This window comes from Molossus molossus, unplaced genomic scaffold (assembly GCF_014108415.1).
Source record: "Molossus molossus isolate mMolMol1 unplaced genomic scaffold, mMolMol1.p scaffold_m16_p_6, whole genome shotgun sequence".
NCBI lineage: Eukaryota > Metazoa > Chordata > Mammalia > Chiroptera > Molossidae > Molossus > Molossus molossus.
Window position 1 is genome coordinate 108,968,997 of NW_023425399.1, and position 13,771 is coordinate 108,982,767.

Consider the following 13,771-nt stretch of genomic DNA (forward strand, 5'->3'; position numbering starts at 1 on the left):
ATCCTAAGTTGCAAACCAACTGGTTTTTCTGCCTACCCATTCTCTTCATCTGTCTATGGAGAAAACTTAAGCTCAGGAGTTTTTCATGTCTTTATTCTCAGCAGTCATGTCTTCTGGTTACACAGAAGAAATCTCCTCTGCCTTGAAGTCATCATGGGCTCTGTCTGTGTGCACACAGAAGAACAGGGAATTGATAGATAAAATCTCCATGAGTCTGTCAGGAAAACCAGTGCTTTCTATGACCTGACTCCTTTCTATTTCCTCCTCCTAGACTGACTTCTCATGGTGATTCCAAGAAGGATTTTTTGATAGATTCAGAAAGAAAGTTGTTGCTTCTGTGTTCTTTCTTTCTAGTATTTATTATTTATGCTTTTTTCCTGCTTTCCCCATTTTTAGGCATAAGGTGTAAAAATGGTTTTAGCGGTGGGGCTGGTAAGCAAGTATATTATACTTTCAGAATAGCCTTTAATTTGGTTAGTTGATTCTTTGGGGGTGGGGGAGGACATCTGTATTGGTCATAAGATTTTAATATTTTCAAAGCAAACGTTATGTAGGATAATAAAAATATAAGAATTTTGCAGTTTATTGTGTGTGCACTACTCTTTGTAGTTGGACTAAGTGTCTCTGCAATGTTGAAATGATATCTGTGAGGATTAGCTTAACATCTGTTATGAAATTTATAATTTCCTATTTATCTAAACAGAGCTTTGCCCTCAGATCTTAGTATGAGATTATATTCTTTAACTCTAAAGCTCTTAAATATAGCTTTATTTTCCCTATAAATTTGTTTGGGATTATGTACGCTGAAGTGTTGTCTGAAGGAAATAAGATAAAGATAGAAGCTCTTTGAAGAAACTCCAAGAAATAAAAACCTTGAAGTGAACACTCAGTTCTTTGGGAATTAGTTTAAATCAGCATGTTATTTACCCAAAAGTTGCTACCTTTTGGTTTAAAATCCTTTTTGGTGTAAGATGAATATATTAATCAGGTTTTCTTTCTTCAACTTAATACTCTTTAGGAATTATTATAGTATGCAAACACAACATTATTTTCCTTGTTATTATATGAAAAGGGAAACTCACATCTTTATAATATAGTAGTTGGCAAAATGTAAGAGATAGTGATGGTTGAGGGGAATCCTTATTAATCATAATCAATCTTAGTTTGTCTAGGAAATTGCATTTCCCATCGATTATACTATTGACTCTAAAACTTGAGGACATAAAACTAAGGGATGAGGTTAAAATTTAAAGTCAATTTCAGTTGTATGTATTGAGCATTTGTTCTAAGGCTTATGGTTTCTGAAGCATAAACAAGAAGGTGCCCTTGTACCCACCTGGTTTATAAACTGCAATAGAACGAAGACATTTGTGTCTGTGGGTTATTCTGAAGTGAGCACTGAGAAAGAATGGATTCAGTGGTGTATTCAGGGGAGAGTCCCGAGTGCAGGGCTCCAGCACGCGGTCACTTTCAGAGTGAGCCACATTTTGTCCTCCCTTAGCTAGTTAGATGTGTTACAGGACTGGAGGAGTTTCCTCCTCAGCTGAACCTGCAAGCCCAGATGCAGGGAAACAGAGACTGGTAAACAGAGCTGAGTGAACGAAAAACACTTATTCTTCTAAACCTGGAGTAAAAAGCAAACGAACAGTCATATGACTAAAAAGTTAATAATGCTACTAAAGGAGTTGTTAATAGTGATAAATGTGGAGAATGAAAGGGTGTTTGGTATTCATCAGAAGAAATGGATGGATTTTGCCTTATTTGTAGTCTCTTAGAAAGTTTATGCTTGTCTTTGATCACTGTAGTATATAATTTTATATTCATAACTAGTTTTCCTGTGCTCCTAAAACTTCAAAAAGTTTTAAATTTCATATTTGGTGTGTATGATGGACAAGTTATGTAATAGACTGGATTGGTTGTACATCTACACTTCTTTCTGAAAGTCTGTTAGCTAAACGGTTCTTTTTCAGCTTATATTGCCTTTATATCTTAGGTAATTGAGGACGGTTTTAAAATATCCAGCTTATTATTAGAAAATACCATAAATAAAGTGAACTTTTCTCATCGCTACAAGTCGTTTATATTTTGTTATCTCTAGTTATTTCAGTTGACTTTATGGAATGCCTGCTGTGTGTTTGTCATTGGTCTAGGTCCTCGGAGAATACAAAGGTGAACGGTTAGTTGCTCTTGAACTAACGAAAGACAGAAAGGTTAATAATGAATGTGTATTGTAAATAAGTATGTTCTGTTTAGTATTTCACAACTAATGTACAACTTGTGTGTACATGTGTTGGCATTTTAGTCCTTCTCCCAGCGGTTTATTGTAACTGATGGATGCTGGCTAGCTTCACTTGGAGTTGTGAGTAGGTAGCAAAAATATGTAAAATTGCTGAGAAAGATACGTAAGACTAATAGTCTACAGGGTTAATCTTCATGGTTTTTCAGTCCTCTTTGAGTGTTAAGAGCTTCTCTTGAAGACAATTAAGTAAACACTGAGGTTTGTTTAACTTAGAAGTGAAGTGCTAACACTGGGTTCGTCTACTTACGTACCAATTATGGGACTTGAGCCAAGTCCTCATCCTCCTCCCGACAAAAATCACGGAATGATTTCTCTTTAGTAGTTTGGATTTCTAGATACAGTGCTTAGAGACACGGTACTTTTGTCTGTTAGGGCATGGCCTTTTAACACTGAAAAGTCCAAATGTCAGATTATACCTAGAGATCTTTTTAGAACTCTGCGAGCAGGAATTGCTTGGTCTTGTCGTGATGTTACTTTATGATTCAGTAAGTTTCATTGTAAACTTAATATACTCACTGCATTGTATTGAAAATACATTGTGACAATGCCGAAGAAAGGTCGTACTGCAAATATTTAATTATCAAATATAAAAAAACACTGTAAGACTAAAGAAAATTAGACTTGTTTCGGTCAAAGATGAATAGTATGGTAGGTGTCATCCTGAAATTCGTGTCCATCTAGAACCTCAGAATGTGATCTTAGGGTCTTTGCAGAGGTAATTAGTTAGGTTGAGGTCCTTATAAGATACAAAAAGATACACACAGGGAAGAAGGTGATGTGCAGACAGAGGCCAAGCTTCTGATCATGCTGCCACAAGTCAGGGTGTATCAAGGATGCCTGCGACCCCCAAGAGCTAGGGGGGAGGCATGGGGCAGCTTGCCTCTCCTCAGGGCCTCCAGGAGGAAGCAGCTCCTGACACCCTGAGTTCAGACTCTGGACACCAGAACTGGGAGGAAATACATCTCTGTTGCTTGATTTCTGTTGACTCGTATTGTTCAGCGTTTCTCAGAGGTGGTGAGTGCCTTCTCAAAACCTGTGGGAGACTGGTTTCATGTTTAGATTTATGGAACTGGTTGCATTAATATGTTTCGATACGGAGGAAATCCCTTCGCTGCCTCTTAGCCAGCAGGACTCACGTGTCCCAGGCTATGCGCATCAGCCTGTGGGACTGGAGATAAGCTGGCCTTGTCCACTTTCTCTCTTTGGTCCTAACTCTGCCAGTTTAATTAGAGTTCCTGTGTCTAAACTTTTACTTAGTGGAAGGCATTTTAGTGTGGTTTATGTATATATCAAATAAAGAATATTGAACACTTTTCAAAAACAAGAATGTTGAATCTAGCAGAAGTTTAACAAACCTATGGACCTGAAGAAGTTTACCATCCATTGTAACAGACATGACAACAAAGAGTTAGTGAAACTATTTCAGTGATTTTTTTTCCTAGCCAAGGGAAAAAGTGCTCATCAGATGAGAAAGAAAACTCAAGAGAATGTTGAAAAGGCTCTTCGAGTATGGTCTGAAGTTATGCACAGGAGAAAGGAGACGATCATTTCTGGGATGTAACAGATGGTGAAGACAGTGAACTGACAAGTGATGGTTGACTTGATGAAATGTTTCAAATGTGTTTTCTTTGCCAAATATGAAATTAAGAAGGGGAGGCCACACCAGCTAACTGTATATTGCTCTTGGCACTGAGCTGAAGGAGCTCATAATGCAGGGAAGGGTTATGGTGTCCACAAATGCAAAATTATAATGGTACCTACATTAGAAAATACCTTCTCTAAATACACATCCCAGGAAGAGACATGAGCATCAGATATTCAAACAACTAAGAATTTATTTTGATAATGGAATAGGGGGGGAATTTAATGATGCCTGAGAACCCTGGTTGGTGTGGCTCAGTTGGCTGAGCATCATCCCATGCACCGAAAGGTCGCCGGTTCAATTCCCAATCAGAGCACATACCCAGGTCTTGGGCTCAACCCTGGTGGTGGGGTGGTGGGGTGGTGGGGTGGGGTATGTGCAGGAAGGCAGCCATGGTTGTTCCTCCCTGTCCCTTCCTCTCTCTAAAAAAACAACAACAGTAAAAGCATTTTAAAAAAAACAGGTGCCTGAGACATGAATCTAGGTTCCTTATGAGGTCAGGGGATGAGGGAGAAAAGCGGGGAAAATGGATGGCACCTGCTTGCTTTCAGTTCCTCCCCAGATGCCTCTCATCTTCTCCCCAACTTGATTCACTTGCTTCTTTGGTCAGGTTAATCGGCCAAATGCTGATAGTCCCTCAGGTCAAAAAGACTTTGTTAACCTAATACTGTAACTCAGTGGGTCTCAAACTGTGGTCCTCAGACCTGCAGCATCAGCAAAATCTCAGGCCCCCACCCAGAATTACCGAACCAGAAACTCTGGGGGGTGGGACCTGCAATCTGTCTTCAGCAAGCCTTCTAGGTGATTCTGGCGCATGCTAAAGTTTGAGGTCTCTACTGTAATTTGTCTTCATTCAGAATTTCCTTTAAGCATTTTAATTTACTATGGTTTGCTGTATATTAACACACAATGGTAGTTAATATACCATTGTAGTCATCTTTATTACTGTAATTTTTTCAGATTTGTTAAGTTCATGGCTAATTTTACTGTAGTTTGTATTAGTTCTATTGACAAATACTTTTATTACTGAAAGTTTTAGCAATAGTATATTGCTTTGGTTGATTCCCCCCCCCCCCCTTTTAAATTACTTTGGCCCTGTGTTTACAGAATCTGTAAGAGCATGAAGGGGTAGCTCACATTTTCCAGCTACTGTTTTAATGACTATTGTAAGGGAAATTATAAGCTCTAGTGGTATGTATTCAAGAATTTAGAGATTAGAGAAAGGTTCAGGGCATGACGTTTCTCAGGAATAAGAGTCTACAGTAATTTGGGAGATATAAATAAACCTAATCAAATTGAGTAGCTGTCAATAAGAGCAAGATTTATTGGGCAGTTGACTATATATTTTTTGACCTGATGCATCCGTTACCCCTCCCCAAATCTATTTAGCAGCTGGCTGTCATTTCCATTAGCTAAAAGCAACTAGCCTGCAATCTGTCTCAAGCTCCTGCCAGCATGCCTTGCTGAGCTCGGTCAGCCTTGCAGCTCTGAGACGAGATTCCCAGGTGCCAGTTCAGCGCTCAGGTCTGTGGACCTTGTTATGGGGTCGTTTAAATCCTCCTGCCAGCTCTTGAAATGACCCTGGGCAAGTGATTTAATTCAGTCTGTCACTGGAGGTCGTCAAGAAGGATTTAAGGATTTATATGCAATAAGAAACATGCTTTAGAGTTTTATCAGCCTAAGCTCTAAAGGTGGAGGAGGTGAGGTGAGATTTGAGTATTTTCTCTCATTCCTGACAGTTTCCAGCTCCAGGGATGTGGTCAGTTCTTTCATTAACGTCTATGTGGTGATCAAGCTTTCTTAGTTTTTGGTGGCATAACATGATGAATATTTTCATTCTCTTAAGTTTTTAGAAATTGTGCTTGCTTAATGTGCTGTTCTTATTCTTGTTTTTGACTATTTCTGATTACAGTAGACCTTCGCTCGTTTATACAAAGCCCTGTAAATACCTCTATAGATTATTTTAGGGAAATGTAGGTTATTAGCGTTTTACTATGTTCAGATATGTAGAACTAAGTGAAATCTACAGAGTAAAGTTGTATTAGTTATGGCACCAAAACTCAGTGCCTTAAAACACCACGCAGAATTCATAGTGTGTGTACGTCAGGAACTCAGGAGTGGCCTAGCCGGGCAGTTCTGGCTGGAGACTTCATGAAGTCCTAGGGCACCTTCTCTGGGTCTGGCAAGGGCGGGAGGATCTGCATCCTATATGGCCTCTCACGTGGCTGCTGAAAAGAGCACTCAGTTCCTTGCTGGCCGTTTGCAGAGAGAGTCAGTTCCTCACCTTGTTGGCCTTTTCAGAGTTTCCCGGGACATCTGGTCACATGGCAGCTGACTTCCCCAGAGGGTGTGATCCTAGAGAGAGCAAGGAGGAAGCAGTGTGCCCTTCCCACCTGCTTTGAGAAGTCCCAGCAGCCTTCCAGCTGCCACAGCCTTTTTGTAGAAGCAAGTCACTGCGTACAGTCCACGTGCAAGGGGAGTGGCATTGGCTCCACCTTTTGAAGGGAAGAATTAAAGGAATTTGTGGACCTATTTTTAAACTACTGCCGTGATAGACACTAGGATGAATTTAGCAAAGACATAATTGGCAACGACCAAATTCGTACTTATTTCTATGTTTTTCCAATGGTCTTCTCGGTAAAACAGGTGTTTCTTATCTATATCTATATCTATATCTATATCTATATCTATATCTATATCTATATCTATATCTATATCTATATCTATATCTATATCTATATCTATCTATATGTTGCTGAAAATTCTGAAGAGGGTTTATGAGAAAATGGAGTTGGAGAAAGGCAGGACTCTAACTCCATGCAACTTTATAACCAGAGTATTAACAAAAATAATAATGAGAACCTCAGGAGAGAACGTGGACAGCCTAGGCAGGCAGTGTTGGCTGGAAGTTGAGTTGCTTTGCAGAGTATTAAAAATGCCCAATAAAAGAGTGGAATGCTGGCTTAAAGGCATTGAGACAGTGCATTTACTGTGAGCTTTTTTCTTTGTTGTTGTTTTTTATAAAAATATATTTTTATTGATTTTTTTTTTTTTAGAGAGAGAGGAAGGGAGAGGAAAGTAGAAACACCACGGAGAGAAACATGGCCAGGCTGCCTCCTGTACGCCCCCTACTGAGCCTGAAACCCGGAGCATGTGCCCTGACCGGGAATCACACTGCTAACCTCTTGGTGCATAGGACGATGCTCAAGCAACTGGGCCACACCAGCCAGGCTTCCTTTGTTTTTGAAAGTTACCATTCTACTCCCATTACTCTGCCCCCACTTGCCTAGATTCGTCCTTGTGAACCCACACAGTATGCATATGATACTGACATCGTCCTCTCTGTACATCCTATATGAGCTGATGGGCATTAATGAAACACATATAGTAGCAGAACAGACTGCAGTTTCCCTTATGTAAACAAACACTTCTCTTCAAAATCATGCTTGTTAATTTATGTAGTAAAAGTTCCTCCTGACACATAAGACAGAAGTAGACTTCAATTTCAAAAGCTTCGGGTCAAAATTCTAAGTTAGTGATATCCAAAGGGAGTGATTTATTCTTTTTTTTTACTATATTCCTTTTCTCCCCCCAAAATTGAAATTCTCCCCTCTTATGGAATGATCGTTCTGTGTAGACTTTAAGCCATAGGAGAGGAAAAGAGAAGGAACAAGAAAAGAAATGAGCAGAACCCAGATTTTCCACAGAGTTCTGTCTTTACTTTGAAAAAGGAGAGAGAGCTAACTTTAGACCTGCTGTTTCAGGATTGGATGTAAAGTAAGGCAGCACACGGGAAGTGGCTTATATGCCCGCCCGAGTCGATGAACGGAAAGAGGAGAACTGTGCTAATACTGTAGTTTGGAGCCAGTTCTGGGCAACGGCCGAGCTCTCCAGCCCAGCGGTCCTGCAGGGCTTCTCTGAAGTTCTCGTTGTGGTAGTATATTGCTGTTCACCACTTTGAAAGAAAATAATAAGTGAATAGTAGGTATGAGAAACGGAGTTGAATGAAAAATAATGGCACCTTGTTCCAGCTGAAGTAGAGTAGCAGGGACTGCATATGAGTCTCACCCGAAACTACTAAAAATCAGACCAAACGTGAAACCGCTTTTAGACACAGGGCATCAGGCAACACCAGCCAACAGGTGGGAGAGAGTTCAGGACCTCAGTGGCAGAGAGCAGGGACCCAGACAGCCTGGGAGTCCAGGGAGCCCAAGCAGCTTGAATTTACAGAGCTGGGTGCTGGGGAGGAAAGAGCTGCTCAGAGAGACAGTGTCCTGGAGATGGGCAGGGGTTGTCCGTGAGCTTCAGCTGGGTTGTCATCAGTGCGCGTGTGTGAGAAACTGCCCGAGGCTGGGGGCAGTGACAGCACAGAAAAGGAGCAGAGGACACCAACCGTGAAGCTCAGGGCCCGGGATCGTTCCTGTTCTTACCAGCCACAGTAGGAAATCTTATCCTGTACAGGTGGCGGAGGTCTCAGCAGGGGACTGTTAGCTCTAGGCTTAAGGCCACCCTGGTTTTACATGACCAGTGTTAGAAAGCAAACCTCATAAGAGCTGAACTATTTCCAGCTAGCTTGACTGTGTCCCACAACAAAACTCCATAATATTTATAGAAACATAAAAATAGCCAGCACTCAACAAGATAAAAGTCGCAATGACTGGCATCCGACAAAAATTACTGGGTATGCAAATAAGCAGGAAAATAGTACCTAAGACGAGGAGGAACTCAACGAAAATGACACAGAAATGACACCGGTGATAGAATTAGTTGAGAAGGACATTTAAACCACTATTATAATTATGTTTTCTTGTGTGTGTGTGTACATAAGTGTATGTGGGTCACACACCTATACCCCAGTTGAATTTCTAGAGATGAAAAGTACACTGGATGGAATTAGCAATAGATTACACACTGCAAAATGAAAGGTTAGTGAACCTAAAACCACAGAATGCCAGAATTTGTGGAATGCAGGTAAAGTGGTGCTTAGAAGGAAGTTTATATACTGCTTAAATGCGTATCGTAGCAAAAAAGAAAGGCCTCAAATTGGTGACCTTAGTTTACACCTTAAGAAACTAGAAAAAATAAGCATAAATTAATCCCAAAATTAGTGAAAGAAGTAGTAAGGATAGGAACAGGAATAAATGAAACCATGAACAGGAAAACAGTAGAGAATGAAACCAAAGGCTGGTTCTTTGAGAAGCTTAATAAAATTGGTAATCCTCTAACGAGACTGACCAAGAAAAGATTGAAGAATCAAGTTACCCATATCAGGAATGATAGAGGTGACATCACTATAGATTCTATAGATATTAAAAGGATAATAATATGCCAGCTATATGACATCTGAAATAAAATAGACAAACTTCTTTTTTTTTTTAGACAAACTTCTTGAAAATCAAACTTCCAAAGCTTACTCAAGAAGAAATAGATAATGGAATAGCTCTAACTCTAGTAAAGAAATTGAAAGTATAGTTTAAAATATTCTCTCTCTCTCTCTCTCTCTCTCTCTCTCTCACACACACACACACACACACACACACACACACACAGAAAATAAAAAGGCTCCGGGTCCAGATGGCTTTACTGATATATCTAGCAAACATTTAAGGAAGAAATAGTATTTATTTTATCCAAACTCTTTCAGAAAAGTAAAGAGGAAAGAATACTTCAACTTAGACACCAAAGTCAGAAAAAGACATGAAGAAAGAAAAGTATAATTTGAAATCTCTCATGAACATAAATGTGATAATTTGTTAAAGTTTTAGCAAATTGAATCCAACATATGTAAAAATGATAATGTCATGACTAAGTGCAACTTACCCTGGGAATACAAGACTAGTTCAACATATAAGAAGCTACTGAATTGACCATGACCACTGCAATCGATGGCAGAAACTGCATTTCAGTAATTTCAATGTCCCCTTCTAATCAAGAAAGAAAACAGTTCATCAAGTTAGGAATAGAAAGGGACTTCTTCAGCTTGATAAAAGGCACCTATGGAGAACATACAGGTAGTAGGGTTTTTAGTGGTGAAAAACTGAATGCTACCCCACTAAGATCAGGAAACAGAGAAGGATGTCTGCTTTCATTACTTTTGTTCAATCGTCTGTGGAAGGTTCTAGCTGGTACAGTGAAGCAAGAAAATGGAAAGGCACACAGATTGCAATGGAAGAAGTAAAACAGTCATTCTTTCCAGAGGAGGACTCATGCCACCTGATTTTAAGACGAATTTTGAAGATTCTATAATCAAGATAGTGTGATGTTAGGTGAAGATAGACATATAGATGAGTGGAACACAAATCATCAAGAAAATTGAGAAATTGACCCACCCAACTATGGTCAGTAGAGTGTTGATAACAGGTGCCAAAGCACTTCAGTAAATGGTTCTGGAACAGTCTAGACAGCCTCTTGTCAGAAAGACAAACAAAAAACCCAAACCAAAACAAACCCAGCCCTGATCCTATATTTATTTCTTGCTATGTATAAACATTAACTTAGAATTAATTATAGACCTAAATGTAAGAATTAAAACGATAAAATTTCTAGAAGAAAACACAGGAGAAAGTTTTAGTGACCTTGAGTTTGTTAAAGAGTTCTTAAACACAACACAAAAGGCATTAAGTATAAAAGGCAAATCAAATCAGTAGACTTCAATAAAATTGAAATTTGGCTTTTCCAAAGTACTGTCAAGAAAATGAAAAAGCAAGCCAGACTGGGGGGAAGTATTTGCAAGTCATGTATCTGACAAAGGACTTGTACCCAGAATACCCAAGGAACTCAATCCAATTAAAACTGGACAAAAGAAGGTATGCAGATTGCAGATTAGCTTTGGGAAGATGATCCAGCATCATTAGTGATTCAGGGAAGGCACATTCAATCTATAACGAGATACCACCATAGGTGCTCCAGAACAGCTAAAGATGTTGACGAGGAGTTAGAAGAACTGGAACTCTTCTGCCCCGGTGATGGGGGTGTAAAAATGGTACAACCCAGCCATTCCTGTCCTACGTGTTTACCCAAGAGAAGTAAAAGCAATGTTCACACAAGAACATGTACACCAGTATTCTCAGTCTAAATAGGCGTGCGCGTGCACACACACACACACACACACACACACACACACCAACACTCCACATGTCCATCAGCAGCTGTATAGTTAAACAAACTGGTATATTCATACACTGGAGTACTCCTCAGTGTATGAAAAAAGAGGGAACTCCTAACACGCTGAACAATCTGGACAAAAAGTGGCAGAAAGCAGATCGGTGTTTGCCTGAGCCTGGGAAGCTCTCGGTGGGGGGTGGAGAGGTTGGAAGTGGTCGCAGTCGGCACAAGGAAACTGTTGGCAATGATCAGCCAGCTCATTTCCAGCAGTGGTTTTATGGGTGTATATATGTCCAGTCTTATCAAATTACCATGTGCCAACTGAGTAAGAAAGAGAAAGTCTATGTTTGAAATTACCTTTGTGCTTGGGTCTCCATATCTGTTTGAAGAGATACTTGCCTGTGTTATCTGTCTTTCCTCCTGGATCATGTAAGAAGTACCTTAAACCTGTAGGGAATTGGAGTAACATTCCAAAACTAAAAGTTACAGCTGATCCAACTTCACACTGGCAGGCCTTGGTCACTTTGGTGGTGTCAGTATTTGTGAGAGCACAGGACCGTTGGAATTCCTCTGAATTGAGAAGTTTGAGAATGGAGAGCTTAAGTGATTCCTTGTCATAGAACAGGGTGGGCAATGTCTACCATCACAGCCTCACCACAGAGAAGCATTTCCAGCCCTCACAGTAGGGGTGAGGTCATTCAATGTTTGACCGAATAGAGCAGACTGATTTTTAAGTTGATACTTGTGTATGGCCCGAAAATGATGTTATACATTTCCAAGTGGCCCTTGGCAGAAGAAAGGTCCCCACCCCTGTTAAGGAAGTCGGGCACAAAGGAGGGCACACCTGGGTGATTGCCGGGCATAGATGGTTCGTTCACCTCGATGTTCTTCAGAGCCCAGTTGGTACACACCGAGCCCTCCGAGTTCTGAGAGTGTGTCTATCTGAAACATCCGTGGAGGCAGCAGACAACAAGGCTATTGAAATTTAGGCCAAGCAAAACAAGAGTGATTTGATTCAGACAGGGATGTTCAGGGCTTTCCAAGGACAGACTGATCTCACCGTCAGGCTCCAGGACTATTCAGGCCCCTTGGGAATTTTGCTAACTGGGGAATAAAAAGCCTGTCTCTGTTGGTGTCTCCCTACTTTTTTGTTATAGATCCCGTCCAGCCTGAGTCTACTCTGTCGGGGGGTTTTCTCGGGGCCTTTCTCTAGGATTTTTGTGGAGTTGGAGAATTGAAAGGGGCTATTCCTTATACATTTCTGTGGTCTTTTGTTTCACTTCCTCATTACTCACAATGTGACCAGTTAATAAATGTGACGGTTTAACAAACGCGTCTCCTTGAAGGTTCTTTATGATGTGGTTGAATAAAATTTCTGTTTTTTTGCATACGTGTGTGTACCTATTTAGATCAGATCCCTTGTTAGAGAATGTTAGTCGTGGAAATTGGATTTTGGAAATCCAACTGCCCACTGTCTGTTGTTTTTAGTCTTGCACTTACCTTTCATTTTCCCTCTGAGTCTCACTGTCCCACTTCTCCACAGGGATAGCATCTGTCAGGTAGAAAGGAGTTCATAGACTAAGCGCCTGGGCATCTTCCTCTCTGGTGTAAGCGGGACAAGTGAATGACTGTGGTCTGATCCGTCATTGGCAGCCTTTGGCAAGTCTCAGCTACTTTGAAGTCTCCTGGGCTTCCTACCACTTTGTGGGAGCATTTGATGGACAGACCACTCAGTGGCACTCTCAGGTCCACTAGAGCACTAGCTGGGTGGTGGTTGCTGGGTGCCAGGTTCCAGCGGGTGGACCACTGTTCCACTGCACTCTGGCCCAGGCCCAGCAAAGTTACGTAGTGAGCAGTATTCATTTCATGAGCCATTCTGGTATACTGGGAGAAAGAGGAAGTGAAATTCAAACCTGCTGGTTTTGTTATTTGCTGGCATTTCTGCCCAGAGGTATGTGTGGGGAGGACTCACTCTCTGGCTCTCCTTGAGATCTGTTTCTGGTGCCGTTGCTCTCCAGTTTCCTCGTCCAGTAGCTATTAGACATCGACCAGAAATGCTTGGTATTTATGTTAATTTCAGTATTCACAAGACTATAATTTCTCTTGACTTTGTTTCTTCTGCTACCCCTTGGCAACTAGGCAAACCTCCAACTAAATAGATTATTTCTGGCTTGTGGGTGGACGCGTATCCCCTGTTTATTTCTGAGCGTGTGCTTCAGTTCTCTTTGACATTACAGATTCATTGTCTGGAAGTTCCACCGCATGCTAATCACAGTAGCTCCCATTCAGTTGGTAGGACGAGTCTCAGGTTAGTCCGCCGCGTTCGTTTTCAGCTGGGAAGCGAGGACTCCTCACATCATGCTCAGCTCACTGTCTCTGTGCTCCCTCCGTGAGTCTCGGGCACCATCGCACCACCTTCTTAGATCGGTTACATTCATCTTTGAAGACATAGCTTATGGTTACAGAGCAATGCTTTCTTATTAGAAAGTTCATTGTTTTAAAATTTACCTTTATTTTTCGATTGTCTCCTTACTAGTAAATACAGGGTGGGGCAAAAGTAGGTTTACAGTTGTGAGTACAAGAAACACAGTTTATTCTTGTATTATTATTTATTATTGTATTCTTTTCCGTACAAACAACTGCAAACCTCCTTTTGCCCCACACTTTATACATTGAATATCTGCAGAAGAAAGAATATCAGCAGTTAAGTCCATTAAAATGGATTA

The 13,771-nt window shown here is 40.7% G+C and overlaps 1 protein-coding gene across 1 annotated transcript in view; it reads left to right on the forward strand.

The window, feature by feature from the left end:
- PHLPP1 (PH domain and leucine rich repeat protein phosphatase 1) overlaps window positions 1–13,771 on the forward strand; it is a 180,248-nt gene that overhangs the window by 72,041 nt on the left and 94,436 nt on the right. The window lies entirely within an intron of this gene.